Source organism: Nymphalis io, chromosome 24 (assembly GCF_905147045.1).
Source record: "Nymphalis io chromosome 24, ilAglIoxx1.1, whole genome shotgun sequence".
Classification (NCBI taxonomy): Eukaryota; Metazoa; Arthropoda; class Insecta; order Lepidoptera; family Nymphalidae; genus Nymphalis; species Nymphalis io.
The window spans coordinates 141,812-160,883 of record NC_065911.1 but is presented as its reverse complement, the minus strand read 5'-3'; positions in this window follow the sequence as shown (position 1 = coordinate 160,883).

Below are 19,072 nucleotides of genomic sequence, written 5' to 3'. Positions count from 1 at the left end.
GTCCACAGGTGATCTTCTAGCGTACGTAACACACCTCTGGGGTGAAGCTATCGACAAGCATGGAGAATCGTTGGCTGTCAGCCTCGATATCTCCAAGGCTTTCGACAGGGTCTGGCACAGAAGTCTTCTCTCCAAGCTACCGGCATATGGTCTGCCTGCTCAGCTATGCACCTGGATTGCCAGCTTCCTACACAAGCGTAGCCTTCGTGTTTTAGTAGATGGTAGCGCTTCACAATTCTATGTAGTGAATGCTGGGGTCCCCCAGGGATCTGTGCTATCTCCCACACTCTTTCTTTTGCATATCAATGATATGCTCTCCCTTGGGAACATACATTGCTATGCAGATGATAGTACAGTGCATGGTGGATACCACGGACGCGCAGTGGCTGGGCGGGCGGAAACTGAGGAGAGGCGGGAGAATCTTGTCATTGAACTCGATAGGACGTTAGAGCTCATCGCCAAATGGGGCTCTGATAATCTTGTTGAGTTTAATGCCAAGAAAACACAGGTATGCGCTCTCACGGCGAAAAAGTCAACATTTTCCCCTCTTCCCTCCCTCTGTGGTACTCCGCTGGTGATGCAAAGCAAAATCGCCATGCTGGGGATTGACGTTCGCTGCGACCTTAGTCCAAGGGATTACATCGAGGCTATTATAAAAACAGCTTCACGGAAACTCGGAGTTCTGAACAAGATGCGGCGCTTTTTCATGCCACAACAACTGTGCCTGCTGTAGAAAACACAGGTACGGTCTTGCGTGGAATATTGCTTGCACCTTTGGGATGGCTCCGCTAAGTACCTACTTGAGGCCTTGGACCGGTTGCAGCGACGTGCCGCACGCATTATTGGCGACGTAAAGGTCACAAACACCCTTGAACCTTTACAATTGCGTCGTGAGATAGCAGCACTGAGCGCTTTCTATCGACTGTATCACGGCGAGTGCTCTGAGGAATTATTCTCTCTAATCCCTGCTTCCCCCTTCCTTCTTAAGTCCACGCGAGCTGGTTCTCGATGTCACCGCCTAACTGTGACATCAATTCCATCGCGTACAAAGAAATTTGGCAACTCCTTTCTTTGTCGCACTTCCAAAAAATGGAATTCCTTACCAGCTCACGTGTTCCCCTCCTCTTACAACCCGGGTTCCTTCAAACGAGGCGTGAAGAGGCATCTTGCGGGCCGGCAAGGCGAAGGCGGCTAGTGCAGAACGTTTTTCCCGTCTGTACTGGCCGTCGTCGCGTTTGGACTCTACTACCACTTACCATCAGGTGGAGTAGAGTCATTTGCCCTCCCGGCGAATATAAAAAAAAAAAAAAAGAATACTATAAACTGATACTGAAGTAATCTAGTAATACGGATTGATTATATCGGAAACTACTAAAATATTTTATTATCAACAAAAAAACTAGGAGTCGAATCAGCTGACACCGCCGTTCGTGACGTCACTGATCCTCCATATACTTCAAAAAGCCATAATCCTTAACACCTGCCGTATCACCCGAAAGTTTATATCATCATCCACTTTATCATCAACGTTTTTAATATAAGCAACACTCCTTAACGCTTGGCTGCAGCCCGCGTTTTCGGTTTAAGCTCTTCGAAAGAAGAGAAACTTTAAAAGTTAAATAGAAATAATAATAATAATAATATTGCACATTATTCACACACGGTCATCTGATCTCAAATTAAGCAGAGCTTGTGTTATGGAAACCAGACAACTGATATACTACATATACTACTTTTCTTTTGTAAATACATACTTATATAGATAATTACACCCAGACTCAGGACAAACAGACATGTTCATGCACACAAATGTCTGTCCTGGGTGGGAATCGAACCCACGACCTTTGGCATGAAAGGCAAGTAACTACCAACCACGCCAACCGGCTCGCCAAAAAATCAATACGTCAATACTATCGAAAAATCATTGATTATCGATAGTCCAAAACTATCGATTTTATCGATAATGGACTATCGACATGCAACACTACCCGGTATTACTTATACCTAAAATGAAAGTCATATAATGTATTACATTCATATAATCAGGGTAATGTCGTCAACTACGGTTGTTCCGAGCTGATGACAGCGGAGCGCATCGAAGAGAGGAGCGCCAAGCTGGTGTCTTTCCTGAACCTGGCGGGCCACAGCAAGTACCAACGCACCACGCTCCACGGGCTCACGGGTTACTCCCCGCACTACGCCATGCTCGTTGTAAGTATGTTTATTTATTACTAGTTCCCATACGTGTTCCCATACATTTTTACAAACAGCTCAAAATCAAAATAATTTATTCAGGTAATAATATATAAACCTAACACCGGCTCAAACTGTAGATCCTACTAAAAATAATCGGCAAAAAACTAAACTCTTTTGCTACAATTAAACTATGTAAGAGTTTAAACACAATTTTTTATCATATTTATAAACCCTTATCGAGCAATACGTCTTATTAATGAAAGTTTTTTTAAGAGAGAGAGAGTTGGTTCCTCCTAACTGGCCTAGGCCAGTCTGGGTACGGGCCGCGGGGTTGCCCCCTAACCTGTCGTGTCTTTAATTTTTGGCCCGAGGGGCCAGGGTCACAGCGACCCAGTGGCTGTAAGTTTTTTAATTCAGCTACAAGATAATATTATAGATGGCACTGTAGTCATATTATCAACTTGTACTATAAAGTTTTTTTTTTATTTCTAGATTTCGGCAACAGCCGGTATAACTCGCATCACAGAAGAACACATCGGTCTTCTGCTGGCTTTGGACATGCCGTTCTTCGCAGTCATCAACAAATGTGAACTGGTTAGCAACATCAATGCTGTTGTAGCGAGGCTGACTCAATTGTTGGAACCCGCTAATAAGGTCAGTGATTTTATTTTAAAAAGCATCTATAAAGACTAGCTTATAAACTAGGTTATTATTTCTTACATCAATGCTTTTGGGTGATGGTGACCACTTACCATCAGGTGGCCCAATTGCACACATTTAACATAAAGAGAAGTCGGGGGGGGGGGAATTTACTTTCCCATTTATAATATTTGTATATATTGTAATTGGAAATATGCAGGTTTCCTCGCGATGTTCTTCAAGGAGCACGAGATGATAAATCAGGGATGCTGTATAATTTATAGATTTATTTAAATTTAAAGTAATGGTATATATTGGTATTATTACAGAAACCGCTGTTAATAACTGACGAGAATATGGCAAGGAACTGCGTTGCGCCGCAAAAGTCGATACTGGACAACATAGACAATCTAGACGAGGAAATCAAAAAGGATGAGGAGTGAGTAGCTTCACAGGCCTTTATTTAACCCGAAGTGTTTCTGGGTGAACTCTTATGTATGACCTTAAGACGAGTTCCATACTATTGGTAATGGTAATAGTATTGTCTATAGCTACGCCAACCACCCTTGCTAGATACTTGCCTTTCACGCCAAAGGTTGTGGGTTCGGTTCCCACTCAGGACAGACAATTGTGTGCATTAACATGTCTGTTTTTCCTGAGTCTGTGTGTAATTGTCTATACAATAGTATATCAGTTGTCTGGTTGCCATAGTACAAGCTCTGCTTAGTTTCGGATCAGATATATATGTATAGTTGAACGCAAATCACAGTAGTGTCGGCCGGCAGGGTGGCCGTGTTCCCGGTAAGCTGCGTGCGCGGCGCCGGCCTCAATGCGCTGCACGCGTGCCTGCTGGCGCTGGCTCCGCGCCGCGACCTGCACCGCCCCGAGGACTTGAGTGAACCATATGTTGCGCAGTTGACTAGTATCCTTTTTATTAAATTATAAATGTTATAATTTATGTCACTTTACAGGAGGCGTGCGAGTTTCAAATAGACGAAATTTTCCACGTAGGGTACTCGACGGGGCCCGTCGTGGGGGGACTGCTCGCGCGAGGGCGACTCTACGAGGGCGACGAAATTATCATAGGTGCGTTGCGTTCTGTTAGTTTTGAGATGAATAGAGCGACGTATATTTAACACCCCTCCCCCAGGACCTCTGGAGTCCGGCGAGTTCGCGGAGATATCCGTGCGCACGATATACCGCAACCGCGTCCCGTGCGGCAGCGTGCGCGCGGGACAGTCGGCGTCGCTGGGCCTGGGGCGCTTTCCGCCGGGACTGCGGCAGGGCATGTTGCTGCTAGCGCGGCCGGGGGGCTACGCCGCGGGACGATCAGAACTAGTCCACTCGTCGCAAGCTTCGGAGAAGAATCAAAAGAACGCGAGGAGACAGAACAAGAATATCCTCCAGGACATCGCCAACGTGAAGAACAGCCTCACGAAGACTTCGGACACGAAGTGCACGAACGTGTACGTGTCGGACGACGGGAGCAAGTACAGCGACGCGCACGTGTCGAGCGACACGCAGGACAAGTGCGTGTGTGACGACCTGGTGTTCCTCGAAGACCCAAACGACCCTAGACGCTGTATATACTTTCAGGTGAGCAGAAAACTCTACTCGTTTTTAAAAGATTAGCAAACCTTAGATATGCGATTCCACGCGATTCGCTACCAGCTCTGCTGTATTGTACACCACAAACACTTCTCGATCAATATATCTCTATATATAACACGACACTGTCACACTTAACTACTTATATACACTTTAGTTTTACTTACAAAGTTCCGATAACAACTTCACAGATAACCAAAACGCTAAATTTTTCGCGAATCCATAGTCAATACCACAGAATATTAAGATTTCGACCAAATTTCAAGGTCAAAGTGGCTTATATACTCTACTTGCTATTGGAATCGACTATAGACTTGTATATGTTTGCACAGCACATTGTGTGTGTGTGTGTTTTTTATCCGTAACAGCACGTGAATGTCCTACTGCTGGGCTAAAGGCCTCCTCTCCCTTTTTTGAGGAGAAGGTTTGGAGCTTATTCCACCACGCTGCTCCAGTGCGGTTTGGTAAATACACATGTGGCAGAATTTCAGTGAAATTAGACACATGCAGGTTTCCTCACGATGTTTTCCTTCATCGTAAAGTACGAGATGACTTATAATCACAAATTAAGTACATGAAAATTCAGTGGTGCCTGGATCATCTCGGCTGTTTTTTTATATGCTAGCAATATTAGCACAGACTGTGCAATATAATATGTAATGCGGTCATGAATTAAATTTGATTGAATGTAACAGGCATCCGTGCATGTCCTGAGACACTCCACGGCCATCTACCCAGGGTTCCAGTCCTCTGTGCATGTCGGGAACGTGCGTCAGACGGCCATTATCGAGGTAACGAATACATACATCAAACTCACTTGGCGGAATGGAATTAAATAGTTTAATTTTGGTATAATTTGTGGTGTTGCGTAAAATACTTAAGTATGATAATGATATTTATTTTTTTATGTTATATTCCTGTTTAGCGGTAAAATATCTGATAAGTGGGTGGTACCTACCCAGGCGGGTTTGCACAATGCCCTTACCACCAGTTACCACACACACTTATAATATATTCTGCCACCAAACAGCAATAGCATTGTTGTTGGTGAGTAAAACAGTGTAACTACAGGCACGAGGGACATAACATCTTAGTTCCCAAGGTTGGTGACGCATTGGTGATGTAAGCGATGGTTAATATTTATTGCGGTGTCAATGTCTATGGGCGGTGGTGACCACTTACCATCGGGTTGCTCATCTCATCGCTGACCACGGATATATTTTTCGCTTTAGGGTATAATGTCTCCGAACAACGTGCTGAGGGCGGGCGAGGGGGCCTCCGTGCTGTTCAGGTTCGCCCGCTGTCCGGAGTACCTCGTGCGGGGCCGCCGGCTGCTGTTCACGGCGGGGCTGGGGACCAGGTACCTCTCAACGAACCCAACGATAACTTCTAATTACAGTTGAATTGTTGAGCCAATAAAGTATATCGTCAGCTCAGTGTTGGTATCCGAGATTGCTAGCTCCACTGACTTTCACACATTTAATTTATAAGTGTTCGGTGAAGGAAATCCATGCATCGAAGCAGGTTGTGGAATAAGCTCAAACCTTCTCCTGAGAAGGAGAGGTTTTAGCCCAGCTGTGGGACATTTATATACTGTAACTGTTTTGAATCATGTTGGAATAAGTTTTGTTCTTAAGAAGAGATATCTTCGACCAACAGACACTTTTGTACTTTACTAGCAAAACCCGGAAGGTGGCTGTTAATGTGGTACAGCGCCATCTAGCGGCGTTACAACGAAGTGGATATTATAAAATCATCCATGAGACATTCATCTAAATTTCAACTATAATGGTGATTCAAACGGTCCGAACTCTATTAATCACAAACAGATACACAAACAGCCATTTTTATATATTAACGAAATTGTTTTGTTACAGAGCCATCGGCCGGGTCACGCAAACCTTCCCGTACATACCATGAATTCTATAGAACACGGCTCCAATGTAAAATTCGAGATCTCTCTAGAATATTCTAGATAAATTAAATATATTAATTGTATCTGTAACCAGTTTTCTTGTCGTGTTCACTTCATGATTGCGTGGGGGGCGTTTCGCCTTGCGGATTAAATTACAAAAAACGACAAACGATGATAGTATTTTTATGTTACATAAAAACAGTGTTGCCAACCTCTTAGAAGCATCCTCCTGACGGATGAATTGAAATAAATACAAAATACATTTATAATATGATGTTAAAAAAAAGCAAATCAAGTACTGCAAGTAGCATTAGTAAACTTGAAATATACTCAATTAAATGAAGCTGAAGAGTTAATCCCCGGAGAAAATTTCTTTAAAAAATGTTCCTCCTAAAAAATGTCTAACCTGAAAATATCCTATTTGATTTCATCTGACATAGCCTTATTTAGGGGTAAAACCCCCAAGTTGGCAACACTGTATAAAAAAAATGTGGACCATCCATATAAACTTTCATATATTTAACACTAGCGGACAAATTTTTAATAAAGCATCATACGTGATCGAGCAAATTTTCACTCATAACTCATTTTTATTCAGTCAGTTAATTAATCAGTGTCAGAGTTTTTATTACGTATATAACATACATGCAAAACGTCTATGCTTATGTATAAATAATATTGCAATATATAAAGGCTTATATATATATGACAATATAATACATCCAATTTCTAGTTAATATTAAACAATTATATAACTAGGTTTATGAAATAACGTACATACACAATGGATATTACATCTTGGTTCCCAATGTTGGTGGCACATTGACAATATAAATGATGGTTAATATTTCTTAAAACGCCAATGACGCGGTGGAGAATTACCACCAAAATTACATTAGCCTTCCTATTCGAAATTAAAAAAGAGAAACAGAAATCGCAACAGTAAAAGGTTATAAATCTTTATAATTGAAAATATAGTATTTATTTTAATATAGTATATTCCAATCGTAGGAGTAAATATAAACTAACTTTATATTTCCATATCCCGTGATAGTCGCTAACAGCTCAGTTTAACTACTTTCTCGAATAAAACGCAATTTTTTCGCAAATCCATAATGAATATCACAGATAACTCAAAATCTCGACCAATGATATCGCGCCAATTCAATGTCGGTTGTTAATTTGCCTTTGTCTACTCTTGTGGCTTTAATACACTAGTTATTTTCTATTTAAATGAAATAACATATTTATATGCATACATATATAACGTACCTGTTTTTAAAATGATAATCACGCCCCAAGGAACAAATCTTTAGGTTTGTATATTTTTTTTTTTGTTAATGGTAGCTCTTACAATGCCGATGTTACTTTTGCATTAAGCCGCGCTGATATGTAAGACTCCAATAACAATTGATTAAAAATTTAAAACAATAATGTTGTACGGTAAAATAATTTTTGTATTTATTAAAAAAAAAAAAAAAACATGCTTAGCATTTTAAAAACACAAACGTCATGACGCCATTTTGAATTACAATTTTGGCGCCATTAATATAATCACTACCTCAAGAGGTAAACCAAAATTAGCTTTCATATTTTTGTATTTAAACTTTGTACATTAAATGATATATCCAGTTCCTGTTTATAAATTGCAATTTTAAGTTAATGATACATATTTATATAACATTACGATATCTAACTATCAATGATCGGATTATTTAATGCCGATTTTACTTTAGACGATATGACATTGAATTTTTATGATTTGTATTAATTAAAAATTTTTTATAGCTATCTGTGGTATCGATATTAATTAAACTACAATAATATTAAACATAATTTGTGTGTCAGAAAATTCTGAGTAGCAGCCCGGAGTCTGGAAGTTGGAAATAAGTACACTCCCGTGCTTCGGAAAGCACATAAAGCTGATGGTCCTGCGCCTAAACTCTTTCCGGTGGTATCGGATTGCCGTCCCATCGGATTATGAGAGTTAGGGAATAGGGAGTGCACCTGTGTTTGCGCACACACTTGTGCACTATAATATCTCCTGCGTATTTGGCTAATCAATCTTGAGATTGGCCGCCGTAGCCGAAATCGGTCTGGAGGACATTATTATTATAATTCAATTATAGATTAAAAGAGTCAATTAGTTTCAGTTAGGATTACAGTGTTAATGTACCAGGAGATCATAAACAGTGTGTCGGTCTTACCGAACGGTTAGATTAAAACTGTAAAACTCCTGGTACATTAACACTGTAATCATAACTGAAACTAATTGACTCTTTTAATCTAATCGTTCGGTGAAACCGTCTCACTGTTTATGATCTCCTGGTACATTAACACTGTAATCCTTACTGAAACTAATTGACTCTTTTAATCTAATCGTTCGGTGAGACCGACTCACTGTTTATGATCTCCTGGTACATTAACACTGTAATCCTAACTGAAACTAATTGACTCTTTTAATCTAATCGTTCGGTGAAACCGTCTCACTGATTATGTTCTCCTGGTACATTAACAACGTAATCCTAATTCTAAATCTTTGAAACTAATAATAATAATATCCTGGGACATTTTTCACACACGGCCATCTGATCCCAGATTAAGCTCGTACAAAACTCGTGCTATGGAAACCAGACAACTGATATACTACATATACTACTTTTCTTTTGTAAATACATACTTATACAGAAAATTACACTTAGACTCAGGACAAACAGACATGTTCATGCACACAAATGTCTGTCCTGGGTGGGAATCGAACTCACAACCTTCGGCGTGAAAAGGCAAGTATCTACCAACCGCGCCAAACGTCTCGTCAAAATTAACTCTTTTAATCTAATCGTTCGGTGAGACCGACTCACTGTTTATGATCTCCTGGTACATTAACACTGTAATCCTAACTGGAACTAATTGACTCTTTTAATCTAATCGTTCGGTGAGACCGACTCACTGTTTATGATCTCCTGCTACATTAACACTGTAATCCTAACTGAAACTAATTGACTCTTTTAATCTAATCGTTCGGTGAGACCGTCTCACTGTTTATGTTCTCCTGGTACATTAACAACGTAATCCTAATTCTAAATCTTTGAAACTAATAATAATAATGTCCTGGGACATTTTTCACACACGGCCATCTGATCCCAAATTAAGCTAGTACAAAACTCGTGCTATGGAAACCTGACAACTGATATACTACATATACTACTTTTCTTTTGTAAATACATACTTATACAGAAAATTACACTTAGACTCAGGACAAACAGACATGTTCATGCACAGAAATGTCTGTCCTGGGTGGGAATCGAAACCACAACCATCGGCGTGAAAAGGCAAGTATCTACTAACCGCGCCAAACGTCTAGTCAAAATTAACTCTTTTAATCTAATCGTTCGGTAAGACAGACTCATTGTTTATGATCTCCTAGTACATTAATACTGTAATCCTATCTGAAACTAATTGACTCTTTTAATCTAATCGTTCGGTGAGACCGACACACTGTTTATGATCTCCTGGTACATTAACACTGTAATCCTAACTGAAACTAATTGACTCTTTTAATCTAATCGTTCGGTGAGACCGTCTCACTGTTTATGATCTCCTGGTACATTAACACTGTAATCCTAACTGAAACTAATTGACTCTTTTAATCTAATCGTTCGGTGAAACCGTCTCACTGTTTATGTTCTCCTGGTACATTAACAACGTAATCCTAATTCTAAATCTTTGAAACTAATAATAATAATATCCTGGGACATTTTTCACACACGGCCATCTGATCCCAGATTAAGCTCGTACAAAACTCGTGCTATGGAAACCAGACAACTGATATACTACATATACTACTTTTCTTTTGTAAATACATACTTATACAGAAAATTACACTTAGACTCAGGACAAACAGACATGTTCATGCACACAAATGTCTGTCCTGGGTGGGAATCGAACTCACAACCTTCGGCGTGAAAAGGCAAGTATCTACCAACCGCGCCAAACGTCTCGTCAAAATTAACTCTTTTAATCTAATCGTTCGGTGAGACCGACTCACTGTTTATGATCTCCTGGTACATTAACACTGTAATCCTAACTGGAACTAATTGACTCTTTTAATCTAATCGTTCGGTGAGACCGACTCACTGTTTATGATCTCCTGCTACATTAACACTGTAATCCTAACTGAAACTAATTGACTCTTTTAATCTAATCGTTCGGTGAGACCGTCTCACTGTTTATGTTCTCCTGGTACATTAACAACGTAATCCTAATTCTAAATCTTTGAAACTAATAATAATAATGTCCTGGGACATTTTTCACACACGGCCATCTGATCCCAAATTAAGCTAGTACAAAACTCGTGCTATGGAAACCTGATAACTGATATACTACATATACTACTTTTCTTTTGTAAATACATACTTATACAGAAAATTACACTTAGACTCAGGACAAACAGACATGTTCATGCACAGAAATGTCTGTCCTGGGTGGGAATCGAAACCACAACCATCGGCGTGAAAAGGCAAGTATCTACTAACCGCGCCAAACGTCTAGTCAAAATTAACTCTTTTAATCTAATAGTTCGGTAAGACAGACTCATTGTTTATGATCTCCTAGTACATTAATACTGTAATCCTATCTGAAACTAATTGACTCTTTTAATCTAATCGTTCGGTGAGACCGACACACTGTTTATGATCTCCTGGTACATTAACACTGTAATCCTAACTGAAACTAATTGACTCTTTTAATCTAATCGTTCGGTGAGACCGTCTCACTGTTTATGATCTCCTGGTACATTAACACTGTAATCCTAACTGAAACTAATTGACTCTTTTAATGTAATCGTTCGGTGAGACTGACTCACTGTTTATGATCGATCTCCTGGTACATTAACACTGTAATCCTAACTGAAAGTAATTGACTCTTTTAATCTAATCGTTCGGTGAGACCGACGCACTGTTTATGATCTCCTGCTACATTAACACTGTAATCCTAACTGAAACTAATTGACTCTTTTAATCTAATCGTTCGGTGAGACTGACACACTGTTTATGTTCTCCTGGTACATTAACACTGTAAGCCTAACTGAAATTAATTGACTCCGTTAATGGCCCACTGGTAAGAACGCGTGAATCTTAACCGATGATCGTGGGTTCAAACCCGGGCAAGCACCACTGAATTTTCATGTGCTTAATTTGTGATTATAATTCATCTCGTGCTTTACGGTGAAGGAAAACATCGTGAGGAAACCTGCATGTGTCTAATTTCACTGAAATTCTGCCACATGTGAATTCTACCAACCCGCATTGGAGCAGCGTGGTGGAATAAGCTCCAAACCTTCTCATCAAAAAGAGGAGAGGAGGCCTTTGGCCCAGCAGTGGGACATTCACAGGCTGTTACGGTTACGGTACTTCCGAAAGTATCGTCTTGTGTCAATATTGTCGATATTATCGATAGTTACTATAGCTCTCTGTTCACAATACTATTGATAACTCGTTTGCCTGCCTCGTTGGTCTAGTGGCTTGATATAAGACCGCAGACCCCGGAGGTCCTGGGTTCAATTCCCAGATCGGGCCAATAAAAAGTTATTGGGTTTTTCTGTTAGAAAATTCTCAGTAGCAGCCCGGAGTCCGGAAGTTGGAAGTGTGTACACTCCCGTGCCTCGGAAAGCACGTAAAGCCGTTGGTCCTGCGCTTGAACTCTTTCCGGTCGTGTCGGGTCGCCGTCCCATCGGATTATGAGAGTTAAGGAATAGGGAGTGCACCTGTGTTTGCGCACACACTTGTGCACTATAATATCTCCTGCGTAGTTGGCTAATCTCTCTTGAGAATGGCCACCGTGGCCGAAATCGGTCTGGAGGACATTATTATTATTATTAATAATATTGATAACAGCAATCCATAGGTATTCATTCGATAGTAACGATTTAATAAAACTTCATTAATAATAGTGTTGTTACTGGGCCTACTACATTACTTATCTTGAGAAAGCAATAATAATATAATAATAATAATAATGATAATACCCCACCGACGTATCTTTACGTTGCCGACGTGGTGGGGCTTGTTTTTTTTTTATATGTCCGGGAAGCGCACAACTGTGCGCTTCAATGATTCTTAGGGCTATGCCAATAGAGCTACTCATGTTGGATTGGCCTAAGATGAGAAGACAGACCAAGAGAGATACAACCCAAGCCAAGGTGGAACAGCGTACGCCGAGGGCTCCATGGCTAAGGGGGTGCTTAGTCGTTAGTATGCGAACTTTAGAGACAAGGGGACCTCTAATTTAATTTACCCTTATCACAGTGAATGCAGGGTTCTGCTGTGATTGACTTTTATGTCCCTAGCTACTCGTGGGAATAATATGATAACTAGGTCTAAAACTAAAAAATATATACAGGCAAACGAGCCATCGTTAGAAGAAGAGTCCACGCAGACTTCTAATTCATCCTCCAAATCTTTATTCCCATCAATACCCTCTTCATCACCAATTTTGTATGCATCTTCACCAAATTCATCATCAACCGGTGCTCAACTGGCGGATGTTGCACAGGAGACAAATTTTGTCAGTGAACCTGTGCCCACCACCAGTGGCGTAAAAAAACGTAAAAAATGGAGTATGGAAATGAATAAGTTCATCCTACGTACCTACCTATATCTTACAAATTTAGAATCAGACACAAATTCATATCTTTCTTCATTACGTATAAAATTTATAGATAAATATCCACATATGGAAGTAAGCAGACAGAGAATTGGTGACCAACGTTACCAAGAGCTATTATACAAAAGAAATTATTATCACAAGAAACCATTGATCAGATTTACGATGAAGTTAGAACAGAATTGCAAGTAATCCAAACTCAGATACAACAAAACGCCACAAATCTTAAAACATCCCTTAACACACTAACACGAAAACGTATGAAATGGACAAATGAATGCAATGAAGCAATTATTAGGATTTATTTCAAAATAACACAATTAGAGACTAATAGGACCGCTTATAGAAAACATTTGTATGAAGAGTTTATAATCTTATACCCAGAGTTTACACACATTACAGAGCAAAGATTAGCGGATCGACGAAGGGCAATAATAAATAATAAATATATTAAACAAGATAGATTAACACTGATTAAACAACAAGTAGCAGATGATTTACATTATACACACACACTAACCGAAGACACAGATAATGAACATTTACAAACAACAGAACAAAGTAATATTACACACTACGATGCATTCAAATCTAATTCAGCAATGCATTAAACCAAACTCACAAGCTAGGAAAATGCAAAACACTACAGTTACATGCACTGATTCCGTTACATCAACCCTTATCGATGAACAAAACATAGAAAGTATCACCCACGATCATGATGTGACCTTAGAAGTAAACACTGAAATAGAGAACACATTCGTTCATGCTCTAGAACATTTTTGTGATACTGAACCAACTAGCAGACCATACATTCCAAAACAAAGAACTTCTAAAAAGTTTTCATTAATAATGAAATACATAGATACGATGATACTGACAAAATTTGTAAACACTGATACTGATTTTATCACTCTACAGACAATAATTTACTGTGCAGCATGGACAGCAGCTAAATGTAATGGGGCAAGAATGACATTCTTAACACAAAACAACCATCAAAACAAATCATACAGAAAACCTAGCTGGCAAAGAAGATTAAATCTCGTATTAAAGACATACCTTAACTCTAAAAACATAATAAAAGCTATTAACACATTTGCCATACCCTTACTTACGTACTCTTTCGGAATAATACAATGGTCAAAAAGTGACATAAAAAAATTGCAGCGAACTATAAGCACTCACTTCACTAAATATAGGAAACATCATCCAAAATCTTGTATTCAAAGGCTCACACTACCACGCAAAGAAGGAGGAAAAGGATTAATAGACATACACAATTTACACAATAAGCAGATACTCTCACTCAGACCATACTTCCATGATAAATCCGAACACTCACCTCTACATAGACACGCAACAGAAATAGACAAAAAGCTTACACCATTAAACCTACATGACAAAAACACTCAAGTAAACGAACATATCATAAGTAAACAACAACAAATGTTGGCATGGGCTGAAAAAACACTGCATGGGAGGCACCGAGCCTATTTGAACCAACCCCACGTCGACAAAGAGAAGTCGAACGAATGGCTCAAACGAGGTGAACTGTTCCCTGACACCGAAGGTTTTATGCTCGCCATTCAAGACCAAATAATAGAAACTCGTAACTATAGGAAGTACATAATGAAGGATAATAATCAACCTACTGACTTATGTAGACAATGTAACGCAGCCTCTGAAACTATTCAGCACATAACGGGGGCTTGCAAATCTCTCGCATAGACCGATTATAAGCATCGACATGATCAAGTGGCTGCAATCATACACCAACATTTAGCATACAAATATAAACTTATAACAGAAATGAATCTATATTACAAATATAAACCGGAAAGTGTATTAGACACTAGAAACCACAAAATCTACTGGGATAGAACAATAATAACTGACAAAACTATCTGTTATAATAGACCAGATATTACCGTTCATGATAAAATCAATAGAATCGTTTATCTTATCGATATAGCCGTTCTTATTCACATAACATACAAACCACAATATCTGAAAAGTTAAGTAAATATCAAGATATCGCCATAGAAATTAAAACGCAATGGAAAGCACAAACAGTACACATAGTCCCAATAGTCCTATCATCCACAGGTATCGTGCCAAAATCCTTGACACAAAGTCTGAACACCTTACAAATGCCAGCGTATATCCTCCATATACTTCAAAAAGTCATAATCCTTAACACCTGCCGTATCACCCAAAAGTTTATATCATCATCCACTTTATCATCAACGTTTTTAATATAATCAACACTCCTTAACGCTTGGCTGCAGCCCGCGTTTTCGGTTTAAACTCTTCGAAAGAAGAGAAACTTTAAAAGTTAAATAGAAATAATAATAATATTGGACATTATTCACACACGGTCATCTGATCCCAAATTAAGCAGAGCTTGTGTTATGGAAACCAGACAACTGATATACTACATATACTACTTTTCTTTTGTAAATACATACTTATATAGATAATTACACCCAGACTCAGGACAAACAGACATGTTCATGCACACAAATGTCTGTCCTGGGTGGGAATCGAACCCACGACCTTTGGCATGAAAGGCAAGTAACTACCAACCACGCCAACCGGCTCGTCAAAAAATCAATACGTCAATACTATCGAAAAATCATTGATTATCGATAGTCCAAAACTATCGATTTTATCGATAATGGACTATCGACATGCAACACTACCCGGTATTACTTATACCTAAAATGAAAGTCATATAATGTATTACATTCATATAATCAGGGTAATGTCGTCAACTACGGTTGTTCCGAGCTGATGACAGCGGAGCGCATCGGAGAGAGGAGCGCCAAGCTGGTGTCTTTCCTGGACCTGGCGGGCCACAGCAAGTTACAACGCACCACGCTCCACGGGCTCACGGGTTACTCCCCTCACTACGCCATGCTCGTTGTAAGTATGTTTATTTATTACTAAACCCCATAAGTGTGGGGGTGGCTCAGATTTTAGGTATCCTAAGTCTTTTTCTATAGCCCTGATAACGTGTTTTCAAATTATTATTAGGTAAGGATTTTTTTGGAGTCCCATATCAAACCAAAAGTTAATTTTCATTTTATTGAATAAATATCTTATCTTATTAATACATTTTTACAAACAGCTCAAAATCAACATAATTTATTCAGGTAATAATATATAAACCTAACACTGGCTCAAACTGTAGATCCTACTAAAAATAATCGGCAAAAAACTAAACTCTTTTGCTACAATTAAACTATGTAAGAGTTTAAACACAATGAAAGTTTTTTAAGAGAGAAAGTTGGTTCCTCCTAACTGGACTAGGCCAGTCTGGGTACGGGCTGCGGGGTTGCCCCCTAACCTGTCGTGTCTTTAATTTTTGGCCCGAGGGGCCAGGGTCACAGCGACCCAGTGGCTGTAAGTTTTTTAATTCAGCTACAAGATAATATTATAGATGGCACCGTAGTCATATTATCAACTTATACTATAAAGTTTTTTTTTATTTCTAGATTTCGGCAACAGCCGGTATAACTCGCATCACAGAAGAACACATCGGTCTTCTGCTTGCTTTGGACATGCCGTTCTTCGCAGTCATCAACAAGTGTGAACTGGTTAGCAACATCAACGCTGTTGTAGCGAGGCTGGCTCAATTGTTGGAACCCGCTAATAAGGTCAGTGATTTTATTTTAAATAGCATCTATAAAGACTAGCTTATAAACTAGGTTATTATTTCTTACATCAATGCTTATGGGTGATGGTGACCACTTACCATCAGGTGGCCCAATTGCACACATATAACATAAAGAGAAGCCAGGGGGGGGGGGAAAGTTTAAAAGACAAACAGATATATTTACTTTCCCATTTATAATATTAGTATATATTGTAATTGGAAACATGCAGGTTTGCTCGCGATGTTCTTCAAGGAGCACGAGATGATAAATCAGGGATGCTGTATAATTTATAGATTTATTTAAATTTAAAGTAATGGTATATATTAGTATTATTACAGAAACCGCTGTTAATAACTGACGAGAATATGGCAAGGAACTGCGTTGCGCCGCAAAAGTCGATACTGGACACCATAGACAATCTAGACGAGGAAATCAAAAAGGATGAGGAGTGAGTAGCTTCACAGGCCTTTATTTAACCCGAAGTGTTTCTGGGTGAACTCTTATGTATGACCTTAAAACGAGTTCCATACTATTGGTAATGGTAATAGTATTGTCTATAGCTACGCCAACCACCCTTGCTAGATACTTGCCTTTCACGCCAAAGGTTGTGGGTTCGATTCCCACTCAGGACAGACAATTGTGTGCATTAACATGTCTGTTTTTCCTGAGTCTGTGTGTAATTGTCTATACAATAGTATATCAGTTTTCTGGTTGCCATAGTACAAGCTCTGCTTAGTTTCGGATCAGATATATATATATATAGTTGAACGCAAATCACAGTAGTGTCGGCCGGCAGGGTGGCCGTGTTCCCGGTAAGCTGCGTGCGCGGCGCCGGCCTCAACGCGCTGCACGCGTGCCTGCTGGCGCTGGCTCCGCGCCGCGACCTGCAACGCCCCGAGGACGTGAGTGAACCATATTTTGCCCAGTTGACTAGTATCCTTTTTATTAAATTATAAATGTTATAATTTATGTCACTTTACAGGAGGCGTGCGAGTTTCAAATAGACGAAATTTTCCACGTAGGGTACTCGACGGGGCCCGTCGTGGGGGGACTGCTCGTGCGAGGGCGACTCTACGAGGGCGACGAAATTATCATAGGTGCGTTGCGTTCTGTTAGTTGTGAGATGAATAGAGCGACGTATATTTAACACCCCCCCCCAGGACCCGCATTGGAGCAGCGTGGTGGAATAAGCTCCAAATCTTCTCCTCAAAAAGGGAGAGGAGGCCTTAGCCCAGCAGTGGGACATTTACAGGCTGTTACTGTACTGAAACGATTTAAAAATGCTTTTTTAAATAACGTGTCTACCGCCAAATGGCATTACTTAATATTATTGTGTGCTAGTTTGAAAGATGAGTTAGACAGTGTAACTATAGGCACAAGAGACGTAATATCTTAATCCCCAAGTTTGATGACGCATTACGATGTTAGGGGTGATTAAAAGACTGTGACAAAGTCTATGGGTAGTGACGACCACTTACCATAAGGTGGTCATTTGCCAGCGTACCTATACGAAATTAAAAAAGTGATATATTTTTTTATTTTCAAAATTCATCGTTACAGATATCAGAACTAGTCCAATCGTCGCAAGCTTCGGAGAAGAATCGAAAGAACGCGAGGAGACAGAACAAGAATATCCTCCAGGACATCGCCAACGTGAAGAACAGCCTCACGAAGACATCGGACACGAAGTGCACGAACGTGTACGTGTCGGACGACGGGAGCAAGTACAGCGACGCGCACGTGTCGATCGACACGCAGGACAAGTGTGTGTGTGACGACCTGGTGTTCCTCGAAGACCCAAACGACCCTAGAGGCTGTATATACTTTCAGGTGAGCAGAAAACTCTACTCGTTTTTAAAAGATTAGCAAACCTTAGATATGCGATTCCATGCGATTCGCTACCAGCTCTGCTGTATTGTACACTACAAACACTTCTCGATCAATATATCTCTATATACAACACGACACTGTTACACTTAAGTTTTACTTACAAAGTTCCGATAACAACTTCACAGATAACCAAAACGCTAAATTTTTCGCGAATCCATAGTCAATACCACAGAATATTAAGATTTCGACCAAATTTCATGGTCAAAGTTGCTTATATACTCTACTTCCTATTGGAATCGACTATAGACTTATATATGTTTGCACAGCACATTGTGTGTGTGTGTGTGTTTTTTTATCCGTAACAGCACGTGAATGTCCTACTGCTGGGCTAAAGACCTCCTCTCCCTTTTTTGAGGAGAAGGTTTGGAGCTTATTCCACCACGCTGCTCCAGTGCGGTTTGGTAAATACACATGTGGCAGAATTTCAGTGAAATTAGACACATGCAGGTTTCCTCACGATGTTTTCCTTCATCGTAAAGTACGAGATGAATTATAATCA